At 41.7% G+C, this 16032-nt stretch overlaps 1 protein-coding gene across 7 annotated transcripts in view; it reads right to left on the bottom strand.

Annotated features, from left to right (window-relative positions):
- The window catches only part of LOC132387535 (NACHT, LRR and PYD domains-containing protein 3-like), a 52675-nt gene that overhangs the window by 18083 nt on the left and 18560 nt on the right, over positions 1-16032 (bottom strand). The gene's annotated exons all lie outside the window — the stretch shown is intronic.

Raw genomic sequence — 16032 nt, 5'->3', positions numbered from 1 at the left:
GGATGGGTTAACGGCTGAAGTGCGGGAAGGGGAGGAGATGCGGGTGAGGGCATCTTTGATGACGCCAGAAGGGAAACCACGATCCTGAAAGAAAGAGGACATTTGAGAAGTCCTGGAACAGAAAGCCTCATCCTGGGAGCAGATGCGTCAGGGACTGAGGAACTGGGAACATGGAATAGCATTTTTGCATTGGGCAGGGTGGGAAGAGGTATAGTCAAGAAAGCTATGGGAGTCAATGGGCTTGTAGAAGATGTCAATGGATAGTCTGTCTCCAGAGATGGAGACTGAAAGATCAAGAAAGGGGAGAGAAGGGTCCGAGATGGACCAAGTGAATTTAAGGGCTGGGTGGAAAGTTAGAGACAAATTTGACGAAATTGACAAGCTCAGCATGGGTGCAGGAAGCAGCACCAATGTAGTCGTCAATGTAGCAGAGGAAAAGTTGGGGAGTGGTGCCAGTACAGATTTGGAGCATAGACTGTTCCACATAACCCACAAAGGCTGGCAAAGCTGGGGCCCATGCGAGTGCCCATGGCTATGCCCTTGATCTGCAGAAAGTGGGAAGAAACAAAGGAGACATTATTGAGAGTTAGAACAACAAGGTGTTCGGAGTTGATGAGGGTGGAGATGGTGCGGGAGACAGTGGATTGATGTTTTTTGGTGGGGTCCTGTGGCAGGGGTAAGTATGAGGAGGTGTCGGAGAGCTGCCGTTTGGCCTCAGTGAGGTAGGGGTCTGTCCGCCAGACTACTACGGCACCACCTTGGTCTGCAGGTTTGATGGTGAGGTTCGGGTTAGTGTGGAGACAGTGGAGGGCCTGACCTGCTGAGTTCTTCCAGCGTTGTGTACATATTCTTTGATCCACAGCATCTGCAGTTGTATTTTTCTGTTTCACTATAGGAAGGATGTGGAAGCATTGGAAAGGGTACAGAGATTTACCAGGATGTTGCCTGGTTTAGTGAGCATGGATTATGATCAGAGATTAAGGGAGTTAGGGCTTTACTCTTTGGAGAGAAGGAGGATGAGAGGAGACATGATAGAGGTATACAAGATATTAAGAGGAATAGACAGAGTGGACAGCCAGTGCCTCTTCCCCAGGGCACCACTGCTCAGTACAAGAGGACATGGCTTTAAGGTAAGAGGAGGGAAGTTCAAGTGGGATATTAGAGGAAGGTTTTTCACTCAGAGAGTTGTTGGTGGGTGGAATGCACTGCCTGGGTCAGTGGTGGAGGTAGATACACTGGTGATGATTAAGTATATGGAGGAATTTAAGGTGGAGCGTTATATGGATGCAGGGTTTGAGGGTCGGCACAATATTGTGTGCTGAAGGGCCTGTTATGTGCTGTACTATTCTATATTCTATGTATGTATAAAATACATCATTTTGATATTCAATTGCTCTTTCTGAAAACATTTGCAGTATGAAAATTGTGTTCCTAGTTCCTCTATCCTCAATAAATCCATACAGTATTGCACTTTAGTTTCTTGCCAGTTTTTTGTTATTCATCAACAAGCACTCCAAGATCCTCTATACAAACAGAATGCTGCAATATTTCACCATTTAAATAATAATCTGTTCTTCTATTATTCCTTCCAAAGTGAATGATCTCGCATTTACCAACATTGTATTCCATCTGTCAGACATTGGGCCACTCAGTTGACCTATGCATATCTTTCTGCAGATTCTCCACATCGTCTGTCTAACTTTATTTTCCATACAGTTTTGTGTCATCAGCAAATTTTGTGACACTAAACTCAGTCAACAATTCCGTTATCAATGTAAATGCTAAACAGCTGCAGGCCCAGCACTAACCCCTACGGCACCTTACTCACCACTGACTGCCAGCGAGAGAAACACACATTTAAACGAACTCTGCCTTCCATTGGTTCCTCAATCCACTATCCATGCCACTACATCTCCTCCGATTCCACACATCCGTCACTTCTTTACAGTGGCATTCAAAAGTTTGGGAACCCCTGGTCAAAATTTTTGTTACTGTGAATAGCTAAACAAGTAAAAGATGATCTGATTTCCAAAAGGCATAATGTTAAAGGTAACACATTTATTTAATATTTTAAGTAAGATTACTTTTTTTTATTTCCATCTTTTACAGTGCCAAAATAACAGAAAATGAAAAGGGCCCTAAGAAAAAGTTTGGGCACCATGTATGGTCACAGCTTTGGCAAATATCACATTTATAAATGCTTTCTATAGCCAGCTAAAGTGTCTTTCAATTCTTGTTTGGTGGATTTTCATCCATTCTTCCTTGCGAAAGGCTTCTCATTCAGTGAAATTATTGGGCCGCCTTGCATGCACTGCTCTTTTGAGTTCTATCCACAGATTTTCCATTATGTTTAGGTCAGGGGACTGTGAGGGCGATGGCAAAATCTTCAGCTTGCGCCTCTTGAGTTGGTCCATTGTGGATGTTGAGGTGTGTTGAGGATTATTATCGTGTTGAAGAAACCCTCCTCTTTTCATCTTCAGCTTTTGTACAGACAATATGATGTTTGCTTCCAGAATTTGCTGGCATTTAATTGAATTCATTCTTCCCTCTGCCAGTGAAATGTTCCCCGTGCCACTGGCTGCAACACAAGCCCAAAGCATGATCGATCCACCCCCGTGCTTAACAGTTGGGGAGGAGTTCTTTTCATGAAATTCTGCACCCTTTTTTTCTCCAAGCATACTTCATTGCAGCGAAAAAGTTCTATTTTAACTTCATCAGTCCACAGGACTTGTTTCCAAAATGCACCAGCCTTGTTTAGATGTCCCTTTGCAAATTTCTGACGGTGAATTTTTTGGTGAGGATGCAGGAAATGTTTTCTTCTGATGACTCTTCCATGAAGGTCATATTTGTGCAGGTGCCACTGCACAATAGAACAGTGCACCACCACTCCAGAGTGTGCTAAATCTTCCTGAAGGTCTTTTGTAGTCAAACGGGGGTTTTGATTTTCCTTTCTAGCAATCCTACCAGCAGTTCTCTTGGAAAGCTTTCTTGGTCTTCCAGACCTCAAATTGGCCTCCACCGTTCCTGTTAACTGCCATTTCTCAATTACATTACGAACTGAGGAAACGGCGGCCTGAAAATGCTTTGCTATCTTCTTATAGTCTTCTCCTTCTTTGTAGGCACCATTTATTTTAATTTTCAGAGTGCTAGGCAGATACTTATAGGAGCCCATGATCGCTGATTGTTGGGACAGGTTTTAAGGAGTCAGGGTATTTATAGTGATTTGACCTTTCGTAACGATGACTGTGAACAAGCCCTGTCAAGCAAATTAAGGTCAGAAACCTCGGTAAAAGTTATCCGAGAGCTCAAATCTCTTGGGGTGCCCAAACCTTTGCATGGTGCTCATTTCCATTTCTTTCCACTCTAAAATTGTACAAAACAAACTAATGCACTACTCTTCCTTAAAATGTAGTAAAGAATGTTCATTTTTAACTTTTTGACTTTTGGAGATCAAAACATCTTCTACTCACTTACCTATTCACAGTACCAGAAATTTGGACCCTTGGGGATGAATAAAGTATCTATCTATCTATCTATCTATCTAAAAAAGTGGCATGACATTTGCTATCTTCCAATCCGTCGGGTCCTACCCAGAGTCTAGAGAGTTTTGGTAAATGATTACCAACACGTCTACTATAACCTCTGCCAACTCCGTCAGCAGCCTCGGATGCATCCCATCAGGACCAGGGGACTTATCTACCTGTCAGTCCCCTACTTTTCTCATCGCTATCTCTTCAGTGACAGTGATTTTATCAAAGTCCTCAACTCCCATTTCGTTCATAACATCATTCTTTGTCATATTAGGCGTATCCTCCACTGTGCAGACCGGCACAAAATAGTCTTTCAACGCCTCAGCCATTTCCTTATCACCCAATATCAATTTCCACTTTCTTGTCTTCCAAGGGACCTACATTGACTATAGCCAACCTCTTCCACTTTATATATTTATTTAAAAAAAACTTTTGCTATCATTTTTAAATTTTGTGCTAATTTATCTTCATACTCTATCTTCCCTTTCCTTATTTCTTATTTAGTTGTACATTGTAAACTATTCCCAATCCTCCACACTCCCAGTACTCTTTGAGGTTTTGTACACATGTGTTTATTTCCTTTGTTATCCAAGGCTGGCCATCCCCACACTTACTGTCCTTACTTTTGTCTGGAACATATTCTTGTTGAGCCCTGTGAAAAATCTATTTAAAAGTATTCCACTGTTCCTCAACTGCCCTACCAAATACCCTATACTCTCTATCCACACCAGCAAACTCCTCCGTTATCCTTTTGTAGTCCCCCTTGTTCAGGCTTAACACACTAGTTTTAGATCTAACTATTTCATCCTCCATCTGTAGCGAAATTCAATCAAACTATGATCAGTCTTTCCAAGACGATCCTTGACTATAAGATCATTAATCTTACCTGTCTCTTTCCACAGGACTATATCTAAGATAACATTTTTCCTTGTAGGTTCACTAACATTCTGCTCAAGAAATCCATCACTGTTGCATTCTGTGAAGTCCTCCTTAAGACTTCCTTGATCAACCTGATTCACCCTACGTGGAAGTTAAATGAAGTTGGTTTTCAGTTTGCAGAGAGATTTAGGCCAGTTAGAAGAGTGGGCTGAAAGATGGCAGATGGAGTTTAATGCTGGTAAGTCTGAGGTACTACATTTTGGTAGAAAACAGGACATACATGGTAAATGGTAGGGCATTGAGGAATGTAGTAGAACAGAGTGATCTAGGAATAATGGTGCATAGTTCCCTGAAGGTGGAATCTCATGTGGATAGGGTGGTGAAGAAAGCTTTTAGTATACTGGCCTTTATAAATCAGAGCATTGAGTATAGGTGTTGGGATGTAATGATAAATTGTACAAGGCATTGGTGAGGCCAAATTTGGAGTATTGTGTACAGTTCTGGTCAGCGAATTATAGGAAAGATGTCAACAAGATAGAGAGAGTACAGAAAAGATTTACTAGAATGTTACCTGGGTTTCAGCACCTAAGTTACAGAGAAAGGTTGAACAAGTTAGGTCTTTATTCTTTGGAGCATAGAAAGTTAAGGGGGAACTTGATGGAGGTATTTAAATTTATGAGACGGATAGATAGAGTTGACGTTGATAGGGTTTTTCCATTGAGAGTAGGGGAGATTCAAACAAGAGGGCATGAGCTGAGAGTTAGGCGGCAAAGGTTTAGGGGTGACATGAGAAGGAATTTCTGTATTCAGAATAGTAGCTCTGAGGAACGAGCATCCAGTAGAAGTGGTAGGCACATGTTCGATATTGTCATTTAAAGTAAAAATGGATAGGTATATGGGCAGGAAAGAGATGGAGGGTTATGGGCTGAGTGCACGTCGGTGGGACTAGGTGAAAGTAAGCATTTGGCATGGACTGGAAGGGCCGAGAAGGCCTATTTCCGTGCTGTATTTGTTATATGGTTTATATGGTTAAATTCCCCCAAGACAACTGCCGTTCTGTTCTTACAAGCCTCAGTTATTTATTGTTTAATCGCATCTGCCACTGCAATATTTTTATTAGGTAGCCTATAGACAACTCCCAACAGAGATTTTTTTTTCCCTTTCCTTTCCTTAGTCTCTACCCAGATGGATCAACTTTTTAAATTACCTCTTTAAATACTTTTAAATATATGTTATCTGGCCCCGGATATTCATTAACGTTCGGCTGAAGCACCACATCACTTTCTAAGTTCCGTAATTCACTTAAAACAGCCTTATTTTCTCGCTGCATTTATTTGGCATATAGGTGACATGTTAGGAAATGAATACATCACTAAATTATGAGTTAAGAGTATCTGCTATGTCCTTCACTGAATGAGTTATCAACCCACTATTATTGCCAACAGACTTCACATCCTCCTTGACTGAATTCGGAAGTATTGAAAAATTACCTTCCAGTCAATCTTAGCCCTATCAGCAATATCCTCAATCAGCTTTTTGCAGTCCAAATTCCCCTCCTCTATGTAGATCTCATACTTTCAACAACCTTACGGTTAATGTCATCACTGTATTTTTATTGTATTCACTCAATAGCTGTCTTATCATCAATAATTTTAATAGTATATATTTTTTTTCATCCATGTTGTTGACCTATTGCTTTTATTGCATCTCCCAAGCAGGTGTGAGAACATTCCCTCTTTAAATCGACCCCGTTGTCCCTGAACAAACTCAAGCAGTTCCTATAAATTTACCTTTTGAAGACTTCGCTGCATCTGCCAAAAGTTTGCTGTTCTGAAATTGTATTTAATGGCTTTGCTTTGTAATGATATACTCCCACACAATATTTCGACAGTGAAAATGTTATGGTCGCTTTTTCTTAAATGTTCAAGAACTGATAGAGCTGCTTTTCTTGGTTTTTTTATCACTGTCAAAAACATAAAACCAATATTATTCCTTCATATTCTCACTCTGATATCTTCGCTAAGTTGCAATTCTGTCACGGTAATCCTTGGGTTAGTAAAGATGTCAGAAATTAAACGTGACTTGGGCATTTTTCAGATTGCTACTCTGAACTCTGAGGTTGTATCTCTGTTCAAATATCACTTCTAAAATATTGAATGAAAAGTAAACAGTTTAATGGTTCTGTGTTTTTTTCCAGCGTAGACACACTGAATTGCACACTAACTAAAGGCTGATTATAGACTGACAAGAAATAATAATAACTGTCTTTAATTTTGGCCGTGCAGTAATATCACTAACAAATAAAAAGGATTAAATATTTGTTCATAATACATATATCTAACTTGAAATTAAACATGTATGTATATCGATATGTATACTGAATGAGTGCGCGTGCGCACACGCGTGGGTTCAGTCATTTCAGTATTTCATGAACTGTAAGTGGGAGAAGAAGAATTGAAAGTAGAGAAGGCTGGGATGTACGCCTTAAGTACATTAGAATATTTTTGACAAGAACACATTCGACAGCTCAACAAAGCTTGCCAAATCCCTGTTCTCGTAGTGTGTTGATATAACGATCGAGTTCAGATTGGAAAGTCTCCAAAGCTCCACTCTGGGCTACACAACTAAGTGGTTTGCTCCAAGTGTCGAGAACCCGCTGTAAAAAGAAATGTTACCCGACCTGATCTGAAATTACCCCCTCCCCCTTAACCAGTCTCCACCTGTGGCTCCGTGTCCACGTTAATGGGTTAATTTTGAAGTAACAGCTGGGATCCATCTTACTTATACCCTTAATGATTGTGTGCACTTCTATCATGTCTCCTCTCATTCAACGTCTACTCAGGCGGAATATGATTTAATTCTTTCTGTCTTGCTGTGTTGCTCATACCCTTCAGATCTGGACAGAGTCTCGTCACTCTTCTCTGAACTCTCGGCCGCGCCTCCAGGTCCCTCGGAGTACTTGGCTTTCAGAAATGCAGGTACAGCAACAACGAAATTCAATCCAGATGAATGGCATCGCTTTATGTGATTCCCTTCCGCTATCATTTTGTTAGCCAATGTACAGTCACTAGAGAACAAGATAGAGGACGAAAGGGCAAGATCTCATCTTGGCTCATCTCTAAGACACTGGGCACGATGCTCCAGCCAGAGAGTTCTCGATTCACCAGATGGACTGGGCTGCAAAATTGGGTAGTGCAAGCCAGGCCAGTATGTGCTTCATACTAAACTCACTTGGACGTAAATGTCTTGTGGTACTCTTTTACCCAAACTGTAACATCAACTAATTAAGGTCGAGCATTCAGCTTATTGAGAGAGTTATACGTCGTATTATTGTCCACGGTCTGCATACTGCTAAAGGCAGATGACAAGTCTGCATTTGACGTATTCCCTGCTATGGTTAGCATACAAGACACAGCCATTCTTGCCTCCTTTAACATTCTATGTCTACTTAGGCGGAATATGATTTAATTCCTTCAGTCTTGCTGCATTTCTCATACCCTTCAGACTCGGAAAGAGGCTCACCACGCTTCTCTGAACTCTCGACAATGCCTCCAGATCCTTCGGAGAACTTGGCTTTCAGAAATCCAGAGACAGCAACTTGAGAAGTTGGCCCATCGCTGGGAAAGGGCGCAGGGGCGAAATTCAAGCCAGATGAAGGCGTCGCTTTATGAGACTCATTCCCTGTATCATTTTGTTAGCCAAGGTACAGTCACTAGAGAAAAAAGATAGAGGAACGATGGGCAGGATTGTTGTAACGGAAGGTAATGAGGGATTGCTGCAGTCTCTGTTACACTGAGACGTGGCTCATTTCTGACATAGCGGGCACGATGCTCCAGCCAGAGAAGTTCTCAATTCACCAGAAGGACTGGCTCCAAAATTGGGTAAGGCAAAGTTTTTTATGCTAAACTCATCGTGATGCTTGGACGTAAATCTCTTGTGGTACTCTTACCGAAAGAGTTATACGTCGTATTATTGACCACGGTTTACATAATGCTAAAGGCAGATAGCAAGTCTGCATTCGACGTATTCCCTGCTCCGGTTAGCATACAAGAGACAGCCAATCTTGTCAGCTTTTACATCCTTGTCGAGAACTACAATTAGGCTTGCTTGAAGAAATGTCTGCCCTTTCCTGTTTCCTTTCCGTGTTTTACTCTATCTATTGTGTTGTCTTCCACGAACTGACCTCTCCATTCTGTAAGCAGGACATCCAATGACATGCTTTTTTTTATTACCAGAAATTTTCTGTAAATGCTTAACTGGTACGAGTTCTATTCTTACCTATATTATTCTTTCTTCCTGGCTTATACATTTAAGTTGTGTTCTCCCTTAGTTCTATGATCCTTTTGGGGGGAATGTGGCTTTTAAACATCCAACTAATAATAATGAGGGATCAGATTCACTCGTTTAGCATATGTTTTATTCGGTTTTCTAACTGAATAGTATTAATTTCAGAAAAGGTATTTCGAAGGCCGCGGCTTCAACTTATAAACCGGTTTACCAGTGTTCATTGGAGACAGAAAACACCGAGGGAAACTGACATAAAACGTAGAATCGTTGCTTTTTATCCCACGGTTTCCACAGACATAATCTTCAAGGTATTTTATTCTCCTGCAGGACAATCGAATAGTGTTGTTATTGCCTGCTGAAAAGCTTCCTCTGGGCATGAGAACTGCATTTCTACACCTATTGGCTATTTCTTGCCTTGTCTACTTTAAATACTTCTTCCAAGTATTACGGATAACAGTTCAAGAAATACTGGAATGAGGGATGGATGTTGCCTGGACTGGAGAGCATGGATTATGAGAATAGGTTGAGTGAACTCGGCCGTTTTTTCCTTGGAGCGACGGAGGAAGAGAGATGACCTGAAGAGGTGAAAATGATGATGAGAGGCATTGATCATGTGGATAGTCAGAGACTTTGTCCCAGGCTGAAATGGCTAACACGAGGGGGTACAGTTTTAATGTGCTTGGAAGTAGGTACACAAAAGGTGTCTGTGTAAGTTGATTTTACCCACAGAGTGGTGAGTGCGTGGAAAGGTCTACCGGCGACAGTGGTGGATGCGGATACGATTGGGTCTTTTGAAAGACTCCTGGACAGGTACTTGGAGCTCAGAGAAATCGAAGGATATGGGTAACCCAAGGTAATTTCTAAAGTAAGGACATGTTCGGCACAGCATTGTGTGCCGAATGGCCTGTATTGTGCTGTAGCTTTTCTATGCTTCTGTGTTTCTCAGTTGGCTCTAAAATCTGCAGACAAATCACCGCAAGCTCCACCTTGTCAGCACCGTCCACTCTAGAAACCGATAATGGACACTTCATTGCACACGATTGTGAAATATGCTGAACGCGCAGACGAGGGTGGCAAATTTTATCCACAGATTAAACTCCTTTCTGCGCTGGCATGGGGAGTGGGACAGCTCCCGGACCCCACCCTCAGCCCCTCCGTCCCTCTCTCCTCATTGGCATAGCGATAGGGGACAGCAACCGTACCCGACCCTCAGCACCTCTCTCCTGCTCTCCTCACCATCCTCAGGATATGGGACAGCTCCTTGTTGAAGCAGTTCTTCATTATCCTCCAGAGGTTGAGGCTATAGTTGGGCTCGTCCGGGATTCTCGTCCATCGGTTGCTTTTGACCACCATCTCCTGGGATAGGTAGACAGAGGTGGTGGGGCAGGGGGAGAGACGGGCAGTGTGGGATGTGAAGAGCGAGGGAAAATCAAAGAGTGTAGAAGAGAGACCAAGAGGAGAAGAGAGAGGGATAGAGGTTCGAGGAGGAGAGACAGAGTAAAAGGGTGAGAGGCACGGAGGTGGAGGCTGCACTGAGGCTTCACCCTGAATGGCAGAACTTGCCCCAAATTGTGATCAGGCCGCGCATCTCCACATTTCCACAACGTCCTGTCCCAGACAGGTTAGCGGTCATGTCTGTGGACCGGCGCTGTCTGCGGGTGGGGGCGCAGTTTGTAGGGCACTCCAATTCCCATTCTGTAGGGTCAGACCAAAGCTTGACTCCCCACCCGATCACTGGTGAGAAGAGCGGCAAGCAGCTGAGAGCGGTCTGGAATAGAGATGGAGGAATGCCATTGTGGGGAGAGATTGGATGGCCGGGCCTGGAGAGTGTAATGGGACAGACAGAGACGAATATAATGAATACAAGAGCAGAAATCTGTTGCTGAGCTTTTGGAGGCACTGGTGAGGACTCACGTTGAGTATTATGAACGGTTTTGGGCCCGTAATCTTAGAAAAGATGTGCTGGCATTGGAGAGGGTCCAGAGGAAGTTCAAAAGGATGATTCCAGGAATGACTGGGTTGTCATACGAGGAGCATTTGCTGGCTGTACTCGCTGGAATTTAGAAGATGAGGGGGATCTCATCGAAAGCTATCGGATGTTGAAAGGCCTAGACAGAGTAAATGTGGAAAGGATGTTTTCCACGGTGGGGGAGTCTTGGACAAGAGGGCACAGACTTAGGATAGAGGGGTGTCCATTTAAAACAGAGATGTGCAGAAATTTCATCAGCCAGAGGGTGGTGAACTTACGGAACTTGTTGTGGAAGGCTAGGTCATCAGGTGTATTTAAAGCAGAGATCAATATAGGTTTTTGATTGGACATGGCATCAAAGGTTATGGGGAGAAGGCCGGGGAGTGAGGCTGTGGAGGAGATTTTAAAAAAAAGATCAGCTATGATTGAATGGCGGAGCAGACTCGATGGGCCAAATGGTCTAATAATCTCTATTCGAACCACTTTCTAACTCTGGGGCAAAAGGAGCGTGTTGGCCCAGAGCCTGACCAGGACCCTCCAATTCATAAAAGGACTCAGCAGAGACATGAAAGAACTGACGTATAATCAGCAGGAAGGCCTGGACCGAAGCTAACCACTGAATTTCCTAATGATTCAGAGGATGAGGAAATGGGGGTGTGGTATATGCTGCCCTTTGCAAACTCCCCAATCACTGAAGAAGACATCTCCAAACCTCCTCATGTTGAGGCGGGTGTAATGGGCTGAACTAGTAACAGGTAGGGAGGTTTGCGGTTACACAAAGAAAAGTGGCTGGATTCTCAGTTAACTGGGCATGTAGCCGAGACCGGCCAAGCGACAAGTTGACCTGAACTGTCGGGAGACACGAGTAGTGTGAGGGAGGGGCCTCTCCTTTCAGACAAGAAACAGCCCAGGTAGCGCCATAAACTGAAAATTATATAATTGGGTAAGAAGGTCTCAAAGAGTCAGGAAACAGCCACATAGGCTAGGCTATGTCTCTCCCGGGGAAAAATCTGTAGCAGCTGTCCCTTTGGTGAGATATGTCACTGTTATTTCCTGGATCGGATGTCCTGGTGTCACGAAATTTCTTTAAGAAGTTGTATTAATCAGGAAAGTTTGATAAATTCTCTCAAAGCTATGAGGACTTAACTATTTTTGATGAGGGAGAATGCAAAGTTTTCACTGCTAGTGGAATGCTATTTCTGTAGAAGCAGTGTTCGGGGTGTGGTTAGAGATAATGGGTGCTTCAGCGTGCGAGCCATCCTATCAGGGGAGCGGTATTTTTATTTTGTTCTGTGCGCTGACACCGATGTGAACTGTGATATTTGTTCGGCGGGAGATGGTGAGGAAAGGCGCTGGAGAGAACCAGTGGTCGGATTCAACCCTGTGGTGAGTGTGATACAATGGAGAAGGCTGTAGAAATCTGCTGAGGAACGGTGAATATAACATTCGGAAGAGTAGAGCACCAACCTGTGTGCAATTAACTGTTTATTTATAATTGGCCCTTTCTTGTTTGCTTTTTGCTTTTTCTTTAGTTAAGGTAGAACTCATAAATATAATTCCTGAAATCGTATGCGGTGTGTTGCCTGTTATTTCCCAGCACCTAGTTGCAACTGGTTAATTAACTGGTTAGTTAATTGTAACTCGCTAATTACACAGTATTCAAACTTAACCTGGTTTGAGTTGGAGTGACATCTCAATCTCACAGATTTTGCGGGACAGGAGTTTGTATTCCCTGGAGGTACACCGCCCTAGGAAAGTATACTATCATACGATACACGTTAAGCTTACTGGTCTGTAGTTACCAGGGTCAGTGAGGTCACCATTCTTATACACTGAGATAATGTTAGCCCACTTCTAGTCCTTACAGGATACAATATTCTTCTCCAACTTTTTGAAAAAACAACATGTTATAGGTTTATATATATAATCACAGACATCTTTATGCACCTTTAGATATCTGTTGTCTGTCTCTGGAGATTTATTACATTTCAGGCTTTTCAGCTGCAGCGGGACCTCACTTTCTAAGATCTCTAAGTCACTTTAAAGATTATTTACCCCGACACTCACTGGTAAACTGCTATCATTTTGCAGCTGAATACATTATCAGAAATATAAGGTAAGAGTATCAGTTATGTACTTTTTGCGTAATTTAATACCCTGTTACTATTTCCATGCACTTAACTTCCTCCTTGACTATTATATAATTTACTATTAAAGTATTGAAAAATATCCTGGGGTCAATCGCAACATAATGAGTAATATCATTCTTAACCTGTCCTTTGGCAGTTTTGATTTCCATCTCAACAATAGCTGTCATAGTTTCATATACCCTTTGGTTAACGCCAGTACTATTTTATCCGTATTCCTTATGTAGCTCTCTTTTCATCAATTGTTTTATCTACATCTTTATACTTCCATGTAGTTGATCTATCGTTTTTACTGCTTCTCCCTATCTTCGGAATAAACATTTCCTGCAGTTCATGTATCACCACTTTGAATCGACCCCATTTTTCTTCAACTGACACGACATCAAACGGTTCCTTCCAGTTTATCTTCTGAAATTTTTAGCACATCTTTTCAAATGATGACATTTTTCCCATAGGATCAACATCTTCCTTACTGATCATTCTGTCCTGATAGTTACAGGATATATGAATCTGAACGGGCCTCCCCTCTTGCCGGGGCATTAACACGCTGGATCAGACAACAATCATTTCATAACTGAATAAATTCACTTCCTTGCAATCCATTGGCCCTGGCATTCTCCACTGAATATTTAGGTTCTAAAATTCTCCCATAACTATAATACCACCTTCAGAACTTGATTGTCTAATATTCTGATAGAGTTTGTTAAAATCTCGATCAGCATTAAGGGGTCTATAATATGCACCGAATAGTATTCCTTTTGTCTTCATGCTTTCACTTCTCACCCAGATTTCTTTCACTAAGTCTCAATTCATCTCCTAGGATATGCAGCCTCATGTTTAAATTCTCTCTTATGCACATGGCTACTCCGCCACCTTTACATCTTGCCTATCTTTCCAAGTACAGTTTATTCTTTGATACTATATTCATCGCCATACTTTGAAGTGATCGTCAGTATTTCTTTTTCTTTTGTGGAAGAAACGATTCGTATAATTGGTGCAGAGTACTTCTCACTCAGCATCTTTAGATTTCTTCGTAGTAGATTTGCCTATTGATTTGTCCAGAGGTACTGGTGGCCTGACGCCTTCTTCAGGAGAGGCGATGTTTATAACAACTTCTGCCATGTTCTCACCGGAACCTTCATGAAGGACATGAAAGGGTGAGATTAACTGCAATATCTGTACTGAAATGGATCCATTTTTTTGAAATTATATCAGAACCTTTGGTGGGACGGAAGTTTGTATTCCCTAGAGGTATACCGCTCTAGGTAAGTATACTATCATACGATACACGTTAAGCTTAGAGGTCTGTAGTTACCAGGGTCAGTGAGGTCACCCTTCTTATGCACTGAGATAATGTAGCCCACTTCCAGTCCTTACAGGATTCAACATTCTTCACTGACTTTTTGAAAAAAAACATGTTGTATATTTGTATATATAATCACAGCCATCTTTATGCACCTTTACATATCTGCTGTCTGTCGCTGGTGATGTATTACATTTCAAGCTTTTCAGCTTCAGCGGGACCTCACTTTCTAAGATCTCTAAGTCACTTTAAAGAACCTTATTTTCCCCAACACTTACTGGCACACTGCTGGCAACTTTGCAGCTGAATACATTAGTAAAATATGTTAATCTGTTATGTACTTTCTGCATAATTTAATACCCTATTATTATTGCCATACACTTAACTTCCTCCTTGACTATTAAATAATTTACTATTAAGGTATTGAAAAATATCTTAGTGTCAATCGTAGCATAATGAGCAATATCATTCTCAACCTGTCTTTTGGCAGTTTTGATTTCCATCTTGACAATAGCTGTCGTAGTTTCATGTTCCCTTTGGTTAACGTCATTACTATTTTATCTGTATTTTTATGTAGCTCTCTTTTCTTCACTAGTTTTATCTACATCTTTATTCTTCCATGTAGTTTATCTATCGTTTTCCCTGCTTGTGCCAATCTTTGGAATAAAGATTTCCTGCACTTCAAGTATTACCTCTTCAAATCGACCCCATTATTCCTCAACGTCAAACTGTTCCTTCCAATTTACCTTCTGAAATCTTTGCCACATCTGCGCAAAATTTGCCTTTCTGAAATCCAATTTAATTTTGTTTTGTTTTTACTGATACATTCTTTAAAAATAGTTTGAGACCAAAAATGATATTGTCGCATGTTCCTATAGGCTCAACAACTTCCTTACTTATCATTCTATACTGATAGTTACAAAATATTAGTCTGGGCAGGCCTCCTTCTTGTCCGAGCATTAACACGCTGGTTCAAAACAACAAACATTTAGGAACTGAAGTAATTCACTTTCCTGAAATCCATTAGCCCTTTAATTCTCCACTGAATACATGTGTAAAAAATCCTCCCATAACTGTAAAATCACTTTCAGAACTTGATTATCTGATAGGATTTGTTAAAATCTCGATCAGCATTAAGGAGTCTATAACATACAAAGAATATTATTCATATATCCTTCTTGCTTTCAATTCTCACCCAGATATCTTCACTAAATCTCGATTCATCGACTATGATATGCACCCTCATGTTTAAATTATCTCTTATGCACATGGCTACTCCGCCACATATATGTTCTTGCCTATCTTTCCAAGTACAGTATCTCCTTTAATTCTAAACTCATCACCGTACTTTGACATAATCATAGAATATAGAATAGTACAGAACATTACAGGCCGTTCGGCCTCAATGTAGTGCCGACCCTCAAACCCTGCCTCCCATATAAACCCCCTCCTTAAATACCTCCATATACCTGTCTAGTAGTCTCTTAAACTTCACTAGTGTATCTGCCTCCACCACTGAATTAGGCAGTGCATTCCACGCACCAATGACTCTCTGAGTGAAAAACCTTCCTCTAATATCCCTCGTAAACTTCCCTCCCCTTAGCTTAAAGCCATGTCCTCTTGTACTGAGCAGTGGTGCCCTGGGGAAGAGGCGCTGACTGTCCACTCTGTCTGTTCCTCTTAATATCTTGTACACCTCTATCATGTCTCCTCTCATCCTCCTTCTCTCTAAAGAGTAAAACCCTGGCTCCCTTAAACTCTGATCATAATGCATACTTTCTAAACCAGGCAGCATCCTGGTAAATCTCCTCTGTACCCTTTCCAATCCTTCCACATCCTTCCTATAATGAGGCGATCAGAACTGGACACAGTACTCCAAGTGTGGCCGAACTAGAGTTTTATAAATGTGCATCATTA

This window comes from Hypanus sabinus, unplaced genomic scaffold (genome assembly GCF_030144855.1).
Source record: "Hypanus sabinus isolate sHypSab1 unplaced genomic scaffold, sHypSab1.hap1 scaffold_196, whole genome shotgun sequence".
NCBI lineage: Eukaryota > Metazoa > Chordata > Chondrichthyes > Myliobatiformes > Dasyatidae > Hypanus > Hypanus sabinus.
Note: the sequence above shows the minus strand (reverse complement) of the source record. Positions and strands in the feature narration are given on the sequence as shown.